At 41.8% G+C, this 23367-nt stretch overlaps 1 protein-coding gene across 6 annotated transcripts in view; it reads left to right on the top strand.

The window, feature by feature from the left end:
- PPP1R13B (protein phosphatase 1 regulatory subunit 13B) overlaps positions 1-23367 on the top strand; it is a 271782-nt gene that overhangs the window by 55051 nt on the left and 193364 nt on the right. The gene's annotated exons all lie outside the window — the stretch shown is intronic.

Genomic DNA, 23367 nt, shown 5'->3' on the forward strand with positions numbered 1-23367 from the left:
GGATGGACTTCGGATCCTGTCCCTGTAGTGCATGCGAGTGAGCCGGAGCGCGCGCAAGACTCAGACACAATGTATGGGAAAGAGGGAGGGAGAATAAATGTTGGCGGCAAGATGGCGGCAAATAGGAAGAGGGGGGAGGGTTATAGAGCTGCTTGGGGGAGGGGGATCAGGGAGATTGGGGGGATCCATTATATATATATATATATATATATATATATATATATATATATATATATATATAGAGATAGAGATATATATATATATATATATATATATATATATATATTTAAAAAAAGCCTTTTATTTTAGTACTGGCAGACTTTCTGCCAGAAACAGAACTACATATAATATGGATAGATACTCCCCTTCAGTGATAAAACAGCAGCCTTCCCACAGTCTCTCCTGAAACCTGTTTGGAAGATATAGTGTGCAAAAAAGGAAGCGCCAGTTCACTTTGGATCCTCGTCTGTTTATTCGCTTGTATTCCGCTGTCCTTAAATTTTTCGTCAGGAGAGGAGTACTCCTAGTTAGATTAGAAGGTTGTGCTGTGATATCATGTCAAGACACCGTATAATGGCGTGTATATACTCGCAGCTTAAAATCTGTATAAACGGCTCCTAAGTGTGCAAAGAAGAACTTAACCAGCTTTTCTCATCTAAAAGCAATTTTATTGTGCCCAATGCATTTCAACGGACCCAGCCGTCTTTCTCAAGAGCATTCACAGTTTTAAAGTGCTTTACAAACCAAGCATACCTTTCCGCAACAAAGGCGGTCTTTAAATACACAATCAAAGTGATCACATGATGTTTAATGTCCAATCGGGAACGTCCCAGTTAAAACAATATTGTTTCACTTACATCGGCTGTAAATGCTGTTATTAACTAGATGACAGGATAAAGAGAAATTTGCATTAAATTCCAATAAATACAGTTCCTCATTATGACAGACTTACATAGAATAATCTTCATCTACTTTGATAATGCATAGCTACCTTCTATAATGAGGAACTGTATTTATTGGAATTGAATCCAAATTTCTCTTTATCCTGTCATCTAGTTAATAGCGGCATTTACAGCCGATGTTAGTGAAACAATATTGTTTTAACTGGGACGTTCCCGATTGGACATTAAACATCACGTGATCACGCTATCCTTGAACGGACCTGAGAGGAGACAGGAGTCAGACAGGAAGCGGCTCGAAAGGGAACTACACATCTTGATGCAAAGAAGTTTAACACCCACAAGCAAATATTTTTATCAAATATATAGATTAATGAATGCTCTTTTGAAATTGTTAACTGATATGTTGCTTTAGGTTTTATTTTTTAGGTTTAATCTTAAAAGTTCAGTGTAAACCCGGCCTCCACCAATGGGGTAACGGGTAGCGCTTTTGATTGTGTATTTAAAGACCGCCTGTGTTGCGGAAAGGTATGCTTGGTTTGTAAAGCACTTTAAAACTGTGAATGCTCTTGAGAAAGACGGCTGGGTCAGTTGAAACGCGTTGGGTACAATAAAATTGCTTTTAGATGAGAAAAGCTGGTGAAGTTCTTCTTTGCACACTTAGGAGCCGTTTATCCAGATTTTTAGCTGTGAGTATATACATGCCATTATACGGTGTCTTGACATGATATCACAGCATAACCTTCTAATCTAACTAGGAGTACTCCTCTCCTGACCAATAATTTAAGGACAGCGGAATACAAGCGAATAAACAGACGAGGATTCAAAGTGAACCAGCGCCTCCTTTTTTGCACACTATAGACTTTCTGCCAGTACTTAAAATGGTGGTGACAATTGTGAGGTGGGGGAGGGAAAGAGAGCTGTTTGAGGAGGGTCAGGAAGGGATCAGGGGGTGGGATGTGTCAGGTGGGAGGCTGATCTCTACACTAAAGCTAAAATTAACCCTACAAGCTACCTAATAATTAACCCCTTAACTGTTGGGCATAATTAAAGTGTGGTGCGCAGCGGCATTTAGCGGCCTTCTAATTACCAAAAAGCAACACCAAAGCCATATATATCTGCTATTTCTGAACAAAGGGGATCCCAGAGAAGCATTTACATCCATTTGTGCCATAATTGCACAAGCTGTTTGTAAATAATTTCAGTGAGAAAGCTAAAGTTAGTGAAAACAAACATTTTTTTATTTTTTTTATTTTATCACATTTGGCGGTGAAATGGTGGCATGAAATATACCAAAATGGGCCTAGATCAATACTTTGGGTTGTCTACTAAAAAAAAAAAAACTACATGTGAAGGGATATTCAGGGATTCCTGACAGATATCAGTGTTCCATTGTAACTATCGCTAATTTTGGGGGAAAAAAAGGTTTGGAAATAGCAAAGTGCTACTTGTACTTATTGCCCTTTAACTTGCAAAAAACCCCCAAAGAACATGTAAACATTGGGTATTTCTAAACTCAGGACAAAATTTAGAAACTATTTAGCATGGCTGTTTTTTGGTGGTTGTAGATGCGTAAGAGATTTTGGGGTTCAAAGTTAGAAAAAGTGTGTTTTTTTTTTTAAACCATTTTATACTTTTTTTTTATAGTAAATTATAAGATATGATAGAAATAATGGTATCTCTACAAAGTCCATTTAATGGCGAGAAAAACGGTATATAATATGTGTGGGTACAGTAAATGAGTAAGAGGAAAGTTACAGCTAAACACAAACACCGCAAAAATGTAAAAATAGCCCTGGTCCCTAATTGTAAGAAAATTGAAAAATGGTCTGGTCACTAAGGGGTTAAAAGGAAATGAAAAACAATTTTTTTTCTTTCATGATTCAGATAGAGCATGTGATTTTAAACAACTTTCCTATGTATTTCTATTTCTTTTCATATCCTTTATTGAAAGGGATACCTAGGTAGACTCAGGAGCTACGGATTGGGGGCTGCACAATATACACATGCATATTGCTGCTCTTTCAACAAAGGATACCAAGTTAATTAAGCTAATTGTATAAAAGAAATAAACTGGAAAGTTGTTTAAATTGCATTTTCTATCTAAAGCATAAAATAAAAATTTTGGGCTTCATATCCCTTTATCCCTTTAACCTAAACAGCAAATGGTATCTAGATTGTAGTTCCCACCTCAATTCCCTCTGTATTTGTCTGTAAAATATTGTCTTTTATTGTATTGTTTATCCGTTGTACTTTTATCTTTGTACCCATGGGCAGCGCTGCGGAATCTGTTTGCGCTTTATAAATAAAGAATAATAATAATGTAATCCTTGCCGTATTACTGGTGCTTGATTGGTGGCAGTTTTGTTTAGAATCTACAGCAAAATAAACAAATGTTAAATAAATATTTGTGTCTGGTGAAATGTTTTATACAAAAAAAAATGTATAACTGGCCAAAAGTGCACTGTAATTTAGAGTAAAACACTTCTGGTTTATATTCTATGAGAAACAACAGCATGTAAACATGACCATTTTTTATTTTAGTTTTGGCTGAAAAGTTTTACTATACTGATGTATCTATAACATACATCTGAACCGTCCTGGATCTTGCAGGATTGTTATTGACTGGGAGATCTGCTCTGTCTCTCTCAGAGCTTTATGACAAATGCCTTGGGTCTCCAGGAACTGCTCAGGTTTCAATTAGTACATGCTCCGCCTCTCCAGTTGAAGCTCCACCCACCAAACAGTTGCCCACAATCCCAGCTCACTTCCCTGTCCCAGAAAACCTCTGGGAAATATATATATATATATATATATAAGCTGTTTTTTATTTATTTATATTTTTAGGCAAAAAGAAATGTCAACATGTATAAATGCTTCTCTAATATATTGTGTACAGTCTCCATTTATGACAGAGGGGGACTAATTCATATGAAATGTAGGAGCTGTGCAGAATATTTAGGAGCTCACAATACATTTTTCTCTTGTAAGATGTATCGAGTCCACGGATTCATCCCTACTTGTGGGATATTCTCCTTCCTAACAGGAAGTGACAAAGAGAGCAGCCACAGCAGAGCTGTCTATATTGCTCCTCCCTTAGCTCCACCCCCCCAGTCATTCTCTTTGCCTGCTTAACTGCTAGGAAGGGTAAAGTGAGTGTGATGACAAAAATGTTAGTTTCTCCTACATTGGTGTATCCGGTCCACGGCTTCATCCTTACTTGTGGGGTATTCTCATTCCCTACAGGAAGTGGCAAAGAGAGCACACAGCAGAGCTGTCCATATAGCTCCGCCCCCCAGTAATTCTCTTTGCCGCTCTAACTAGTAGCATCTCCACGGGGGTGGTAAAGAGTATGTGGTGTTAGTTGTAGTTTTTTATTTCTTCTATCAAGAGTTTGTTATTTTAAAATAGTGCCGGCTTGTACTATTTACTCTGCAGCAGAAAGTGATGAAGATTTCTGTTAAGAGGAATATGATTTTAGCACCAGTAACTAAAATCTATGGCTGTTCCCACGCAGGACTGGTGAAACCAGAGAACATCAGTTGGGGGGGAACAGTTTGCAGGCTTAACTGCTTCAGGTATGATCAGTCATTTTTCTAATGCTAGAAGACTGTCAGAAATTCCCTCTGGGATAGGTAAGCCATTTTTCTTAGACTCAGTATAAATTGATGGCTTATATTAAGGGCTATATGCTGATTGACACTAATTGTGGGCTTAATCGATTGCTTTTTAGCATGTTTTTGGCTATAAATAAGGTGTTTTTTCAAACTTTAAAACACTTTTGGGGTTTAATTTGCACCTGATCTAGTCAGAAAGGCCCCTCCACTCTGGAATGAAGAGGGAGGAGGCCTCATTTTCTCGCCTCAATTGCGCAGTGTTTTTTGACTAGGCAGTTTATGCAGCTTCACGTGGGGAGTCCAGAGGCTCAGAAAAGGACCCCAGAGAGGCTTATTTGCTACCAAAATAATCCCTAAGGAAGGTAAAGGCCACAGTGGAAACTGTGGCAGGGGACTGTACTGTGTTAACTGGTTAATATCTGTTATTAGCTTCGGTTTGGGCATTGAGGGGTTAATTGGTCTGAAAACTTGTGTGCAATCTTTTCAAAGCATTAAGACACTGTGGTGAAAATTTCATTAAAATCGGATGTTTATTTGATGGTTTTTTGATGTTTCAGTAATAAAGTGTGCACTTTTATTATTTAAAGAGACAGTAACGTTTTTGTAAAAAAATTTTTTTATTGCATTGAAGTTCTGTTGATGTCTGTCAAACATGTCTGAACCTTCAGATAGCCTATGTTCTGTATGCTCAAAGTCCAAGGTGGTTCCCCCATTAAATTTATGTGTGAAGTGTGCCATAGCGTCCAAGCAGCTTAAGGACCATACAATCACACTTAAAAATATAGCCCAAGATGATTCTTTAGCTGAAGGTAGTGAGGATAGCTCGCTATCCTCTCCTTCTGTGTCAATACCAGCTATGCCCGCGCAAGCGTTGCCCAGTACATCTAGCGCACCAATTGTGATTACTATGCAACAGTTAGCGACAGTAATGGATAATTCTCTTTCAGCATTTTTATCTAAACTGCCAGCTTTTCCTAGGAAGCTGGGAGAGAAAAAAGGTTGGCGCCACAATAGTGTGAGATCGTAGGTATATGGGACCCCCACAAAACGATACAGGATCACTTACTAGATGATGAGCACTTGAGAAGTGCCACAGGTGCAGGCTGAACTATTAAAAGCTGTCCAGCGAGCTTATCCTCACGATCCGATGGCCAAAGGGTAAAATTCAAATATCCCCACATGTACTGGGGTCGGAAATGAGCCAAGTATTGGTATGGATTCCCACTCAGGGCAAAAATACAGCTAGTATAGAGCTGAAAGCTGGTTAAAAGTCAGAACAGCTAATAAAAGCAAAGGTAAAAACAAGCGTGATGACAGATAGGTTAAAATATAACATATAAGTTTATTAAAACCTAATACACTACGCGTTTCCCGGTCACAACAACCGTTTCATCAGGTGTATAAAACTAACAGTCATCACACTATTTAAAACAAATCTCGGCGTTCACAAATTTTCAATGCGCATGCCCATTAAAAGCTGTTAACCAATGAGATGTAAATCTGAGCCGGCAAACATTTTGATAGGACAAAACAATAGGCGTGTAATACCCGCCCCTACTACGAGTGTTACCTGTCACTCAAATGGCGTCGCTGAGAAGCACGGCTACGATCTATAACTAAAATACGCCGTCATTGCTAAAATACATAATAAAAGGCACTGCTCGGTAATAAACTAGGTGTTTACTACAAGGATAAAGTCCCCGTAAACTACCCCAAAGGGGGCGTAAATGATTCCTTACTGGAATGGTTCTATTATGTGATAAATAATACTATCACAAAATGTGTCCATAATGAATTCCTAAAAGCATAAAACTGCCTATATATATATAGTACAATTGGGTCCATAAGGTAAAATCCTAGCTCTATATCTAATGGTAAATATAAAGTATATTGATGCCAAGAGATACAAGGTAACACCCCATAGTAATATGTATTACAATGTAAGATAAGTATCGCTCAATGGATACACATTAATACATAAAAAATGTATATAAAAATATAAAAAGATGAAGTAAAAGGACTATGCCAGCTCAGGGATCATCTAATAAGTCACAACTTCATGCACTTATGTGATATATTATAACGTATAAACGCATAAATATACACACAAACACATAAAAATATATAAAAATACAAAATATCCACATAAAAACAATTGTCAAAAGAATCAGATCAAACTATATAATGGTAACTCAATATAATTCAATTAAAAGCTGCCATGTCAATGTTTTCATTTAGACCATGGGGTTTCAAAGTTTTTAATTTCCATATCCAATAGGTCTCTCTTTGTCGCAAGTGTATAAACCTATTTCTACCCCATTTGGGAGCTACATGTTCTATAGGGAGAATACTATATATATCGCTTTCTCCCGGATGGCAATTGCCCTTATGGCGAGGAACACTATGATTTACCAATTCTTTCTTTACATTTCTCGTGTGTTCCCCCCATCTTTTTTTGATGGGTCTCGAGGTTCTCCCAACATACTGAACCCCACACTTGCATTGTAGCAGATACACCACAAATGTTGAATCACACGTGAAATGTGAAGAAACACTAAATTTTTCATTGGTGACAGAGGACTTAAATTCAGTAACACTCCCCATCGTATAGCTACAAAGGCCACAATTATTTTTCCCACATTTAAAAAAACCTATCTTAGTGTTTAAAAAAGAATTAGTATTAGATTTATTCCCCATCCTATTTGTGCGCTTTTTCATTAAGATCTTACTTGGTGCCAACTTATTTTTAAGTGTCTGTGCTCTTCTAAAGGTGCATATAGGGGTATCATCCAAAATTTGTTTCAAAACTGGATCATTTTTTAAAATGAACCAGTATTTCTGTAAAATATTCTTGATTAAATGATGATTATTATTATACCTAGTAATGAATCGAGGATGATTATTATTTTTGGAATTATAATGTAACCTTTCCTCTTCCGAGTTCCATGTTCTTTGATATTTGTCCTTTTTCTTAGAATTAAACAAATCTGATCTTACTTTATTTCTAGCTTTTTTATGAGCTGGCATAGTCCTTTTACTTCATCTTTTTATATTTCTCCAACATAGGTGTGTCCGGTCCACGGCGTCATCCTTACTTGTGGGATATTCTCTTCCCCAACAGGAAATGGCAAAGAGCCCAGCAAAGCTGGTCACATGATCCCTCCTAGGCTCCGCCTACCCCAGTCATTCTCTTTGCCGTTGTACAGGCAACATCTCCACGGAGATGGCTTAGAGTTTTTTAGTGTTTAACTGTAGTTTTTATTATTCAATCAAGAGTTTGTTATTTTGAAATAGTGCTGGTATGTACTATTTACTCAGAAACAGAAAAGTGATGAAGAATTCTGTTTGTATGAGGAAAATGATTTTAGCAACCGTCACTAAAATCCATGGCTGTTCCACACAGGACTGTTGAGAGCAATTAACTTCAGTTGGGGGAACAGTGAGCAGTCTCTTGCTGCTTGAGGTATGACACATTCTAACAAGACGATGTAATGCTGGAAGCTGTCATTTTCCCTATGGGATCCGGTAAGCCATGTTTATTACGATCGTAAATAAGGGCTTCACAAGGGCTTATTAAGACTGTAGACTTTTTCTGGGCTAAATCGATTCATTATTAAATACATATTTAGCCTTGAGGAATCATTTTATCTGGGTATTTTGATATAATAATATCGGCAGGCACTGTTTTAGACACCTTATTCTTTAGGGGCTTTCCCAAAGCATAGGCAGAGCCTCATTTTCGCGCCGGTGTTGCGCACTTGTTTTTGAGAGGCATGGCATGCAGTCGCATGTGAGAGGAGCTCTGATACTTAGAAAAGACTTTCTGAAGGCGTCATTTGGTATCGTATTCCCCTTTGGGCTTGGTTGGGTCTCAGCAAAGCAGATACCAGGGACTGTAAAGGGGTTAAAGTTCAAAACGGCTCCGGTTCCGTTATTTTAAGGGTTAAAGCTTCCAAATTTGGTGTGCAATACTTTTAAGGCTTTAAGACACTGTGGTGAAAATTTGGTGAATTTTGAACAATTCCTTCATGTTTTTTCGCAATTGCAGTAATAAAGTGTGTTCAGTTTAAAATTTAAAGTGACAGTAACGGTTTTATTTTAAAACGTTTTTTGTACCTTGTTATCAAGTTTATGCCTGTTTAACATGTCTGAACTACCAGATAGACTGTGTTCTGAATGTGGGGAAGCCAGAATTCCTATTCATTTAAATAAATGTGATTTATGTGACAATGACAATGATGCCCAAGATGATTCCTCAAGTGAGGGGAGTAAGCATGGTACTGCATCATTCCCTCCTTCGTCTACACGAGTCTTGCCCACTCAGGAGGCCCCTAGTACATCTAGCGCGCCAATACTCCTTACTATGCAACAATTAACGGCTGTAATGGATAATTCTGTCAAAAACATTTTAGCCAAAATGAACACTTATCAGCGTAAGCGCGACTGCTCTGTTTTAGATACTGAAGAGCATGACGACGCTGATGATAATATTTCTGAAGGGCCCCTAACCCAGTCTGATGGGGCCAGGGAGGTTTTGTCTGAGGGAGAAATTACTGATTCAGGGAACATTTCTCAACAAGCTGAACCTGATGTGATTACATTTAAATTTAAGTTGGAACATCTCCGCATTCTGCTTAAGGAGGTATTATCCACTCTGGATGATTGTGACAAGTTGGTCATCCCAGAGAAACTATGTAAAATGGACAAGTTCCTAGAGGTGCCGGGGCTCCCAGAAGCTTTTCCTATACCCAAGCGGGTGGCGGACATTGTTAATAAAGAATGGGAAAGGCCCGGTATTCCTTTCGTCCCTCCCCCCATATTTAAAAAATTGTTTCCTATGGTCGACCCCAGAAAGGACTTATGGCAGACAGTCCCCAAGGTCGAGGGAGCGGTTTCCACTTTAAACAAACGCACCACTATACCCATAGAGGATAGTTGTGCTTTCAAAGATCCTATGGATAAAAAATTAGAAGGTTTGCTTAAAAAGATGTTTGTTCAGCAGGGTTACCTTCTACAACCAATTTCATGCATTGTCCCTGTCGCTACAGCCGCATGTTTCTGGTTCGATGAGCTGATAAAGGCGGTTGATAGTGATTCTCCTCCTTATGAGGAGATTATGGACAGAATCAATGCTCTCAAATTGGCTAATTCTTTCACCCTAGACGCCACTTTGCAATTGGCTAGGTTAGCGGCTAAGAATTCTGGGTTTGCTATTGTGGCGCGCAGAGCGCTTTGGTTGAAATCTTGGTCGGCTGATGCGTCTTCCAAGAACAAGCTACTTAACATTCCTTTCAAGGGGAAAACGCTGTTTGGCCCTGACTTGAAAGAGATTATCTCTGATATCACTGGGGGTAAGGGCCACGCCCTTCCTCAGGATCGACCTTTCAAGGCAAAAAATAAACCTAATTTTCGTCCCTTTCGTAGAAACGGACCAGCCCAAGGTGCTACGTCCTCTAAGCAAGAGGGTAATACTTCTCAAGCCAAGCCAGCTTGGAGACCAATGCAAGGCTGGAACAAGGGAAAGCAGGCCAAGAAACCTGCCACTGCTACCAAGACAGCATGATATGTTGGCCCCCGATCCGGGACCGGATCTGGTGGGGGGGCAGACTCTCTCTCTTCGCTCAGGCTTGGGCAAGAGATGTTCTGGATCCTTGGGCGCTAGAAATAGTCTCCCAAGGTTATCTTCTGGAATTCAAGGGACTTCCCCCAAGGGGGAGGTTCCACAGGTCTCAGTTGTCTTCAGACCACATAAAACGACAGGCATTCTTACATTGTGTAGAAGACCTGTTAAGAATGGGAGTGATTCATCCTGTTCCATTAAGAGAACAAGGGATGGGGTTCTACTCCAATCTGTTCATAGTTCCCAAAAAAGAGGGAACGTTCAGACCAATCTTAGATCTCAAGATCTTAAACAAGTTTCTCAAGGTTCCATCGTTCAAGATGGAAACCATTCGAACTATTCTTCCTTCCATCCAGGAAGGTCAATTCATGACCACAGTGGATTTAAAGGATGCGTATCTACATATTCCTATCCACAAGGAACATCATCGGTTCCTAAGGTTCGCATTCCTGGACAAGCATTACCAGTTCGTGGCGCTTCCTTTCGGATTAGCCACTGCTCCAAGGATTTTCACATAGGTACTAGGGTCCCTTCTAGCTGTGCTAAGACCAAGGGGCATTGCTGTAGTACCTTACTTGGACGACATTCTGATTCAAGCGTCGTCCCTTCCTCAAGCAAAGGCTCACACGGACATTGTCCTGGCCTTTCTCAGATCTCACGGATGGAAAGTGAACGTGGAAAAGAGTTCTCTATCTCCGTCAACAAGGGTTCCCTTCTTGGGAACAATAATAGACTCCTTAGAAATGAGGATTTTTCTGACAGAGGCCAGAAAAACAAAACTTCTAGACTCTTGTCGGATACTTCATTCCGTTCCTCTTCCTTCCATAGCGCAGTGCATGGAAGTGATCGGTTTGATGGTAGCGGCAATGGACATAGTTCCTTTTGCGCGCATTCATCTAAGACCATTACAACTGTGCATGCTCAGTCAGTGGAATGGGGACTATACAGACTTGTCTCCGAAGATACAAGTAAATCAGAGGACCAGAGACTCACTCCGTTGGTGGCTGTCCCTGGACAACCTGTCACAAGGGATGACATTCCGCAGACCGGAGTGGGTCATCGTCACGACCGACGCCAGTCTGATGGGCTGGGGCGCGGTCTGGGGATCCCTGAAAGCTCAGGGTCTTTGGTCTCGGGAAGAATCTCTTCTACCGATAAATATTCTGGAACTGAGAGCGATATTCAATGCTCTCAAGGCTTGGCCTCAGCTAGCGAGGGCCAAGTTCATACGGTTTCAATCAGACAACATGACAACTGTTGCGTACATCAACCATCAGGGGGGAACAAGGAGTTCCCTAGCGATGGAAGAAGTGACCAAAATCATTCTATGGGCGGAGTCTCACTCCTGCCACCTGTCTGCTATCCACATCCCAGGAGTGGAAAATTGGGAAGCGGATTTTCTGAGTCGTCAGACATTGCATCCGGGGGAGTGGGAACTCCATCCGGAAATCTTTGCCCAAGTCACTCAGCTGTGGGGCATTCCAGACATGGATCTGATGGCCTCTCGTCAGAACTTCAAAGTTCCTTGCTAAGGGTCCAGATCCAGGGATCCCAAGGCGGCTCTAGTGGATGCACTAGTAGCACCTTGGACCTTCAAACTAGCTTATGTGTTCCCGCCGTTTCCTCTCATCCCCAGGCTGGTAGCCAGGATCAATCAGGAGAGGGCGTCGGTGATCTTGATAGCTCCTGCGTGGCCACGCAGGACTTGGTATGCAGATCTGGTGAATATGTCATCGGCTCCACCTTGGAAGCTACCTTTGAGACGAGACCTTCTTGTTCAGGGTCCGTTCGAACATCCGAATCTGGTTTCACTCCAGCTGACTGCTTGGAGATTGAACGCTTGATCTTATCGAAGCGAGGGTTCTCAGATTCTGTTATCGATACTCTTGTTCAGGCCAGAAAGCCTGTAACTAGAAAGATTTACCACAAAATTTGGAAAAAATATATCTGTTGGTGTGAATCTAAAGGATTCCCTTGGGACAAGGTTAAGATTCCTAAGATTCTATCCTTCCTTCAAGAAGGATTGGAAAAAGGATTATCGGCTAGTTCCCTGAAGGGACAGATTTCTGCCTTGTCTGTGTTACTTCACAAAAAGCTGGCAGCTGTGCCAGATGTGCAAGCCTTTGTTCAGGCTCTGGTTAGAATTAAGCCTGTTTACAAACCTTTGACTCCTCCTTGGAGTCTCAACTTAGTTCTTTCAGTTCTTCAGGGGGTTCCGTTTGAACCCCTACATTCCGTTGATATTAAGTTATTATCTTGGAAAGTTTTGTTTTTAGTTGCGATTTCTTCTGCTAGAAGAGTTTCAGAATTATCTGCTCTGCAGTGTTTTCCTCCTTATCTGGTGTTCCATGCAGATAAGGTGGTTTTACGTACTAAACCTGGTTTTCTTCCAAAAGTTGTTTCTAACAAAAACATTAACCAGGAGATTATCGTACCTTCTCTGTGTCCGAAACCAGTGTCAAAGAAGGAACGTTTGTTGCACAATCTGGATGTTGTTCGCGCTCTAAAATTCTATTTAGATGCTACAAAGGATTTTAGACAAACATCTTCCTTGTTTGTTGTTTATTCCGGTAAAAGGAGAGGTCAAAAAGCAACTTCTACCTCTCTCTCTTTTTGGATTAAAAGCATCATCAGATTGGCTTACGAGACTGCCGGACGGCAGCCTCCCGAAAGAATCACGGCTCATTCCACTAGGGCTGTGGCTTCCACATGGGCCTTCAAGAACGAGGCTTCTGTTGATCAGATATGTAGGGCAGCGACTTGGTCTTCACTGCACACTTTTACCAAATTTTACAAGTTTGATACTTTTGCTTCTTCTGAGGCTATTTTTGGGAGAAAGGTTTTGCAAGCCGTGGTGCCTTCCATTTAGGTGACCTGATTTGCTCCCTCCCTTCATCCGTGTCCTAAAGCTTTGGTATTGGTTCCCACAAGTAAGGATGACGCCGTGGACCGGACACACCTATGTTGGAGAAAACTGAATTTATGTTTACCTGATAAATTACTTTCTCCAACGGTGTGTCGGGTCCACGGCCCGCCCTGGTTTTTTTAATCAGGTCTGATAATTTATTTTCTTTAACTACAGTCACCACGGTACCATATGGTTTCTCCTATGCAAATATTCCTCCTTAACGTCGGTCGAATGACTGGGGTAGGCGGAGCCTAGGAGGGATCATGTGACCAGCTTTGCTGGGCTCTTTGCCATTTCCTGTTGGGGAAGAGAATATCCCACAAGTAAGGATGACGCCGTGGACCGGACACACCGTTGGAGAAAGTAATTTATCAGGTAAACATAAATTCTGTTTTTTATATACATTTTTTATGTATTAATGTGTATCCATTGAGCGATACTTATCTTACATTGTAATACATATTACTATGGGGTGTTACCTTGTATCTCTTGGCATCAATATACTTTATATTTACCATTAGATATAGAGCTAGGATTTTACCTTATGGACCCAATTGTACTATATATATAGGCAGTTTTATGCTTTTAGGAATTCATTATGGACACATTTTGTGATAGTATTATTTATCACATAATAGAACCATTCCAGTAAGGAATCATTTACGCCCCCTTTGGAGTAGTTTACGGGGACTTTATCCTTGTAGTAAACACCTAGTTTATTACCGAGCAGTGCCTTTTTATTATGTATTTTAGCAATGATGACGTATTTTAGTTATAGATCGTAGCCGTGCTTCTCAGTGACGCCATTTGAGTGACAGGTAACACTCGTAGTAGGGGCGGGTATTACACGCCTATTGTTTTGTCCTATCAAAATGTTTGCCGGCTCAGATTTACATCTCATTGGTTAACAGCTTTTAATGGGCATGCGCATTGAAAATTTGTGAACGCCGAGATTTGTTTTAAATAGTGTGATGACTGTTAGTTTTATACACCTGATGAAACGGTTGTTGTGACCGGGAAGCGCGTAGTGTATTAGGTTTTAATAAACTTATGTTATATTTTAACCTATCTGTCATCACGCTTGTTTTTACCTTTGCTTTTATTAGCTGTTCTGACTTTTAACCAGCTTTCAGCTCTATACTAGCTGTATTTTTGCCCTGAGTGGGAATCCATACCAATACTTGGCTCATTTCCGACCCCAGTACATGTGGGGATATTTGAATTTTACCCTTTGGCCATCGGATCGTGAGGATAAGCTCGCTGGACAGCTTTTAATAGTTCAGCCTGCACCTGTGGCACTTCTCAAGTGCTCATCATCTAGTAAGTGATCCTGTATCGTTTTGTGGGGGTCCCATATACCTACGATCTCACACTATTGTGGCGCCTCCTTTTTTCTCTCCCTTCTATCTGCAGATCGTCGCTGGTGCCATCAGCCTTGGAAGGAGTGTTTGCTGCCGCATACCCGCTATTTAGTGGACATCCGGAGGAAAGAATCTCCATTACATGAACTCTGTATAAGGACTATACGTATACTCTATAGTACCTGGGTACCTTATTGTATGTATCCTGTATTGCTATGCAATACCTTCACCTATATGTGTCTTTAATATCGCTTGTTACTATGTTGTGTTTTTAATATCACTCGCATTGATAGTCACTTGGTCTTAGCAACATTGTGTTTGTTGTTGGAGGTAGATTGATATCATTTCTCTCTATTAGAAGGACACAATATATATCACTTTTTGGCACTGTATTTTATGACAATTTGTGTTCACATATATTATATTGTTTTTTATATTTATTGTTTCCATATATATATATCCAGTACCAGTTTTCTATCACACTAAAAATATAGTTGTGAATTTATATCACGCACATCTCAATTCCTTGTCCTTTGTTGAAGAGGGCACCAAGGACACTGAGATATATAAAAATTTCTACATGTGCTTTTTTTGTGTAAACTTTATTTGTGTGCACCATATCTAGGCGCCTTCACTTTTGTATATTACTTTTTGTTTTCCTAGGAAGCGTGATTGCTCAGTTTTAAACACAGAAAATGAGCAAGCTGAAGCAGAGGATAATTTATCTGTAGTGCCCTCACATCAATCTGACTTGGCGGTGAGGGAGGCCCTGTCTGAGGGAGAAATTTCTGAAGCAGGAAAAGTTTCTCAGCAGGCAGAGCCTGATACCATAGCATTTAAATTTAAAAAAAAAGCTAGAACACCTCCGCACCCTACTTAAGGAGGTCCTAGCTACACTTGATGATTGTGAACCTTTGGTGGTCCCAGAAAAATTGTGTAAAATGGACAAATTTTTAGAGGTCCCAGTACACTGATGCATTTCCGATACCCAAGAGGGTGGCGGATATAGTGACTAGGGAGTGGGAGAGACCAGGTGTACCTTTTGTTCCCCCCCCTATATTTAAGAAAATGTTCCCCATTGTTGACCCCAGAAAGGACGTGTGGCAGACGGTCCCTAAGGTAGAGGGGGCAGTTTCAACACTAGCTAAACGCACAACTATACCAATAGAAGGTTTGCTTAAAGGGACAGTATACACTCATTTTCATATAACTGCATATAATAGACACTACTATAAAGAATAACATTCACAGATACTAATATAAAAATTCAGTATAAAATTGTTTAAAACTTACTTAGAAGCTGTCAGTTTGGCTCTGTTGAAAAAGTAGCTGGAAAGCCCACTGCAAGTGGCAAATAAGACACTCCCCCCTCCCCCTTCTTTTGCATATGAAAAGACCCTTTACACAAACAGGAGCAAGCTGGAGTAGGTAGCTGAGCGTATTCACATAAAACTTTGGGGCCTGGTTAGGTGGTTAGGAGTCTGAAAATCAGAGCAATGTTATTTAAAAATAAGCAAAACTATACATTAATTTAAAAAAAACAAACTTTATGGGCTATATAAATAGATCATCTACAAAACATTTATGCAAAGAAAAAATGAGTGTATAATGTCCCTTTAAGAAAATTTTTGTTCAACAAGGTTTTCTTCTTCAACCAATTTCTTGCATTATTCCTGTAACCACGGCAGCGTCCTTTTGGTTTGAGGAATTAGAAAACTCGCTCCAGAAGGAGACTTCTTATGATGAAGTCATGGACAGAAATCACGCTCTGAAGTTGGCTAATGCCTTCATTACAGATGCCGCTTTTCAGTTAGCTAAATTAGCAGCGAAAAATTCAAGTTTTGCAATCGTGGCGCGCAGAGCGCTTTGGCTAAAATCTTGGTCGGCGGATGTGTCGTCCAAAACAAAATTGCTTAATATTCCTTTCAAGGGTAAGACCCTATTCGGGCCAGAGTTGAAAGAAATTATTTCGGATATCACTGGGGGAAAGGGCCATGCCCTCCCACAAGATAGACCTTTCAAAGCTAAAAATAAGTCTAATTTTCGTTCCTTTCTCAATTTCACGAACGGACCTGCTTCTACCTCTACAGCCACTAAGCAAGAGGGTAACGCATCCCAGCCCAAACCAGCATGGAAACCATTGCAAGGCTGGAACAAAGGTAAACAGGCCAAGAAGCCTGCTGCTGCTACCAAGACGGCATGAAAGGTTAGCCCCCGATCCTGGACCGGATCTAGTAGGGGGCAGACTTTCTCTCTTTGCTCAGGCTTGGGCAAGAGATGTTCCGGACCCCTGGGCACTAGAAATTGTCTCTCAGGGGTACCTTCTAGAATTCAAGGACTTTCCTCCAAAGGGAAGGTTCCACATGTCTCGCTTATCTTTAGACCAGATAAAGAGACAGGCATTCTTACATTGCGTAGAAGACCTTTTAAAAATGGGAGTGATACACCCAGTTCCAACACCAGAACAAGGGCTGGGTTTTTACTCAAACCTGTTTGTAGTTCCCAAAAAGGAAGGATCTTTCAGGCCAATTCTGGATTTAAAAATCCTAAACAAATTCCTCAGAGTTCCATCATTCAAAATGGAAACCATTCGGACAATTTTACCAATAATCCAGGAGAGTCAATATATGACTACCGTGGACTTAAAGGATGCGTACCTGCATATTCCTATCCACAAAGATCACCATCAGTTCCTAAGGTTCGCCTTTCTGGACAAGCATTACCAGTTCGTGGCTCTTCCCTTCGGATTGGCTACTGCTCCCAGAATTTTCACAAAGGTGCTAGGGTCCCTTCTAGTGGTGCTAAGGCCAAGGGGCATTGCAGTAGCACCTTATCTAGACGACATTTTAATACAAGCGTCGTCCTTTCACAAGACAAAGGCTCATACGGACATTGTTCTAGCCTTTCTAAGGTCTCACGGGTGGAAGGTGAACATAGAAAAGAGTTCTCTGTCCCCGTTCACAAGGGTTCCCTTCCTGGGAACAATAATAGACTCGGTAGAAATTAAAATCTTTCTGACGGAGGTCAGGAAGTTAAAACTTTTGAACACCTGTCGAGTTCTTCAATCCATTCCACAACCCTCCATAGCTCAGTGCATGGAGGCAATAGGACTAATGGTTGCGGCAATGGACGTGGTTCCCTTTGCTCGAATTCATTTAAGACCATTGCAACTGTGCATGCTCAAACAGTGGAATGGGGATTATGCAGATTTGTCTCCCCAGATACAAATGGACCAGAAAACCAGAGACTCACTCCTCTGGTGGCTGTCTCAGGATCACCTGTCTCAGGGAATGAGTTTCCGCAGACAGGAGTGGATCATTGTCACGACCGACGCCAGCCTCTTAGGCTGGGGTGCGGTCTGGGAGTCCCTGAAAGCTCAGGGTCTATGATCTCTGGAAGAATCTCTTCTCCCGATAAACATTTTGGAATTGAGAGCGATATTCAATGCGCTCCAGGCATGGCCTCAACCAGCGGAGGTCAAATTCATCAGATTTCAGTCGGACAACATGACGACTGTAGCGTACATCAATCATCAGGGGGGAACAAAGAGTTCCCTGGCGATGAGGGAGGTATCCAAGATCATCAAATGGGCGGAGGATCACTCCTGCCATCTATCAGCAATTCACATCCCAGGAGTGGACAACTGGGAAGCGGATTATCTGAGTCATCAGACTTTCCATCCGGGGGAGTGGGAACTTCACCCAGAGGTTTTTGCCCAGTTAACTCAACTATGGGGCATTCCAGATCTGGATCTGATGGCGTCATGTCAGAACTCCAAAGTTCCACGTTACGGGTCCAGGTCCAGGGATCCCAAGGCGACATTAGTAGATACCTTAGTGGCGCCTTGGTCGTTCAATCTAGCTTATGTCTTTCCACCGTTTCCTCTTCTCCCCAGGCTAGTAGCCAGGATCAAACAGGAGAAGGCTTTGGTAATTCTGATAGACTTGGTATGCAGACCTGGTGAATATGTCATCGGTTCCACCATGGAAGCTACCTTTGAGGCAGGACCTTCTAATTCAAGGTCCATTCGAACATCCAAACCTAGTTTCTCTGCAACTGACTGCTTGGAGATTGAACGCTTGATTCTAGCGAAGCGTGGGTTTTCGGAATCAGTTATAGATACTCTGATCCAGGCTAGAAAGCCTGTCACCAGGAAGATTTACCATAAGATATGGTGGAAATATCTTTGCTGGTGTGAACCTCTACATTCCATAGATATTAAGCTACCATCTTGGAAAGTTTTGTTTTTGGTAGCTATTTCTTCTGCTAGAAAGAGTTTCTGAATTGTCTGCTTTGCAGTGTAATTCACCCTATCTGGTGTTCCATGCAGATAAGGTTGTTTTGCGTACCAAACCTGGTTTTCTTCCAAAAGTAGTTTCTAATAAGAATATTAACCAGGAAATCATTGTTCCTTCTCTGTGCCCTAATCCAGCTTCTAAGAAGGAACGACTGTTACACAATCTTGATGTGGTTCGTGCTTTAAAATTCTATTTACAAGCAACTAAAGATTTCAGACAAACATCATCCTTGTTTGTTGTCTATTCTGGTAAGAGACTTTGTAACTAAGATCCACTGCTGTTCTCACAAGGGCTGAAGAGTACAGGAAAACTTCAGTTGGGGGAACGGTTTGCATGCTAAGCTGCATTGAGGTATGTTCAGTCTATTTTTTTCTAGACAGACTGTGATAATTCTAGAAAAAGGCTGGCAATATCCCCATGAGGGAAGGGTAAGCTGTATTCAGATACTTAGTCCCAGCTTGCATAAAGGGCTCATTGGTTACTTGTGACACTGTTAGGAAAAAACGTTTTTTTTATTGCTAACATAACGTTTTTTGAGGGACTTTAAGGGGTCATTGTGGCTTATTTAAGGGTTATCAACCCACATGGCTAGTTTGGGAAACACTCTGGTGTGTTTCTTTTAGGCCCCATAACATCGAGTGAGGTGGGAGGGGCCTATTTTCGCATCTCAGTTGCGCAGTTTCTTTTACTCAGACATCCAGCTGCTTCTTCAGAGGGTCCTACTGTTTTTTGAGGGCTTAAAGAAGTTTTTCCCCCCACAAATCTTTCCTAAAGGACAGGTAGGAGCCACAGCAGGGCTGTGGCAAGGTGCTGAACGTATTTTTACCGTTTTTTGACGTTTTGTCTTACTAAAGCTTTATGATGCTACTGTAAACATTTCGTAAAGTTTACTGCTTTTTTACACTGTTTTGCAGAGTTTGTGCATCTTTTTTTCTCTTAAAGGCACAGTACCGTTTTTTTCTAAGTATTTTTTGCTTTGATTAAAGTGTTTTCCAAAACATGACATTATGCAGGACTCTTGGTAGACGGTTCCTAAGGTGGAGGGAGCTATTTCTACTCTGACTAAGCGTACAACTATACCTATTGAAGACAGTTGTGCTTTCAAAGATCCTATGGATAAAAAATTAGAGGGTCTCCTGAAGAAAATTTTTGTTCATCAGGGTTTTCTTCTCCAACCTATTGCGTGTATTGTTCCTGTAACTACTGCAGCTGCTTTCTGGTTCGAGGCTCTAGAAGAGGCTCTTCAGATGGAGACTCCATTAGAGGATATTATGGATAGAATTAAGGCCCTTAAGTTGGCTAATTCTTTCATTACAGATGCCGCTTTCCAACTGGCTAAGTTAGCAGCAAAGAATTCAGGTTTTGCCATTTTAGCACGCAGGGCGTTATGGCTTAAGTCCTGGTCTGCTGATGTATCATCAAAATCTAAACTTTTGAACATCCCTTTCAAAGGAAAGACCCTATTCGGGCCTGAACTGAAAGAGATTATTTCAGACATCACTGGAGGGAAAGGCCATGCCCTCCCTCAGGATAAAACAAATAAAATGAGGACCAAACAAAATAATTTTCGTTCCTTTCGGAACTTCAAGGGTGGTCCCGCTTCAGCTTCCCCTGCTGCAAAACAAGAGGGGAATTTTGCCCAATCTAAGTCAGTCTGGAGACCTAACCAGGCTTGGAACAAGGGTAAACAGGCCAAGAAGCCTGCAGCTGCCTCTAAGACGGCATGAAGGGGTAGCCCCCGATCCGGGACCGGATCTAGTAGGGGGCAGACTCTCTCTCTTCGCTCAGGCTTGGGCAAGAGATGTTCACGATTCCTGGATTTTAGAAATTGTGTCCCAGGGATATCTTCTGGACTTCAGACTCCCCCCCCCCCCCCAAGGGGGAGATTTCACATTTCTCAGTTGTCTGCAAACCAGACAAAGAGAGAGGCGTTCTTACGCTGTGTAGAAGACCTACATACCATAGGAGTGATCCGCCCAGTTCCGAAAGCGGAACAAGGGCTAGGGTTTTACTCAAACCTGTTTGTGGTTCCCAAAAAAGAAGGAACTTTCAGATGAATCTTGGATCTCAAAACTCTAAACAAATTCCTCAGAGTACCATCATTCAAGATGGAGGCTATTCGGACTATTCTACCATTGATCCAGGAGGGTCAATATATGACTACCCTGGACTTAAAGTATGCGTATCTACACATCCCTATTCAGAGATCATCATCAATTCCTCAGATTCGCCTTTCTGGACAGGCATTACCAGTTCGTGGCCCTTCCGTTCGGGTTGGCTACGGCTCCCAGAATTTCCACAAAGGTGCTAGGGTCCCTTTTGGCGGTTCTAAGACCGCGGGGCATAGCAGTGGCGCCTTATCTAGACGACATCTTAATTCAGGCGTCGACTTTCCAGCTAGCCAAGTCTCACACGGACATCGTGTTGGCTTTTCTGAGATCTCACGGGTGGAAGGTGAACATAGAAAAGAGTTCTCTCTCACCTCTCACAAGAGTTTCCTTCCTAGGGACTCTGATAGACTCGGTAGCAATAAAAATATTTCTGGCGGAGGTCAGAAAATCAAAGCTCTTAACCACTTGCCGAGCTCTTCATTCCATTCTTCGGCCATCAGTGGCTCAGTGTATGGAAGTAATCGGACTCATGGTAGCGGCAATGGACATAGTTCCTTTTGCCCGACTACACCTCAGACCACTGCAACAATGCATGCTCAAACAGTGGAATGGGGATTATGCAGATTTATCTCCTCAACTGCATCTGGACCAGGAGACCAGAGATTCTCTTCTCTGGTGGTTGTCTCAGGACCACCTGTCTCAGGGAATGTGTTTCCGCAGGCCAGAGTGGCTCATAGTAACGACAGATGCCAGCCTGCTAGGCTGGGGTGTAGTCTGGAACTCCCTGAAAGCACAGGGCTTCTGGTCTCGGGAGGAAACTCTCCTCCCGATAAACATTCTAGAACTGAGAGCGACATTCAATGCGCTTCAGGCGTGGCCTCAGCTTGCTGCGGCCAAATTCATCAGATTTCAGTCGGACAACATCACGACTGTAGCTTATATCAATCATCAAGGAGGAACTCAGATTTCTCTAGTGATGATGGAGGTAACCAAAATAATACGATGGGCGGAGGATCACTCTTGCCATCTCTCAGCAATCCATATCCCAGGGGTAGAGAACTGGGAGGCGGATTTCTTAAGTCGTCAGACTTTTCATCCGGGGGAGTGGGAACTCCATCCGGAGGTATTTGCCCAGCTGACTCAGCTATGGGGCACACCAGAATTGAATCTGATGGCGTCCCGTCAGAACGCCTAACTTCCTTGTTACGGGTCCAGGACCCGGGATCCCCAGGCGGTACTAATAGATGCTCTAGCAGTGCCCTGGTCCTTCAATCTGGCCTATGTATTTCCACCGTTTCCTCTCCTCCCACGTCTGGTGGCCAGAATCAGGCAGGAGAGAGCTTCAGCGATTTTGATAGCACCCGCGTGGCCATGCAGGACTTGGTATGCAGACCTGGTGGACATGTCATCTGTTCCACCGTGGACTCTGCCAATGAGGCAGGACCTTCTAATCCAAGGTCCATTCAAGCATCCAGATCTAATTTCTCTGCGTCTTGACTGCTTGGAGATTGAACGCCTGAGTGTGGTTTCTCTGAGTCGGTCATTGATACCCTGATTCAAGCTAGAAAGCCTGTCACCAGGAAAATCTATCATAAGATTTGGCGCAAATATCTTTATTGGTGTGAATCCAAGGGTTACTCATGGAGTAAGATTAGGATTCTTAGAATATTGTCTTTTCTCCAAGAAGGATTGGAGAAGGGATTATCAGCTAGTTCCTTAAAAGGACAGATATCTGCTTTGTCTATTCTTTTACACAAACGTCTGGCAGATGTACCCAACGTTCAAGCATTTAGTCAGGCCTTAGTCAGGATCAAGCCTGTATTTAAACCTGTTGCTCCGCCATGGAGCCTAAACTTAGTTCTTAAAGTTCTTCAAGGGGTTCCGTTTGAACCTATGCATTCCATAGATATTAAGCTTCTATCTTGGAAAGTTTTGTTTTTAGTAGCTATCTCTTCGGCTCGAAGAGTTTCTGAGTTAACTGCTTTACAGTGTGACTCACCTTACCTTGTTTTCCATGCAGATAAGGTGGTTTTGCGTACCTGGATTCCTTCCTAAGGTTGTTTCTAATAGGAATATCAATCAGGAAATTGTTGTTCCTTCACTGTGTCCTAATCCTTCATCAAAGAAGGAACGTCTGTTGCACAATCTTGATGTGGTTCGTGCTTTAAAGTTCTACTTACAAGCAACTAAAGATTTCTGTCAAACATCTTCATTGTTTGTTGTTTACTCTGGTAAGCGGAGAGGTCAAAAGGCTATGGCTACTTCTCTTTCTTTTTGGCTGAAAAGCATCATCCGTTTGGCTTATGAGACTGCTGGCCAGCAGCCTCCTGAAAGAATTACTGCTCATTCTACTAGAGCAGTGGCTTCCACATGGGCTTTTAAAAATGAGGCGTCTTTTGAACAGATTTGTAAGGCGGCGACTTAGTCTTCGCTTCATACTTTTTCCAAATTTTACAAGTTCGATACTTTTGCTTCTTCGGAGGCTATTTTTGGGAGAAAGGTTCTACAAGCAGTGGTGCCTTCCGTTTAAGGTTCCTGTCTTGTCCCTCCCTT

Source organism: Bombina bombina, chromosome 1 (genome assembly GCF_027579735.1).
Source record: "Bombina bombina isolate aBomBom1 chromosome 1, aBomBom1.pri, whole genome shotgun sequence".
Lineage (NCBI taxonomy): Eukaryota > Metazoa > Chordata > Amphibia > Anura > Bombinatoridae > Bombina > Bombina bombina.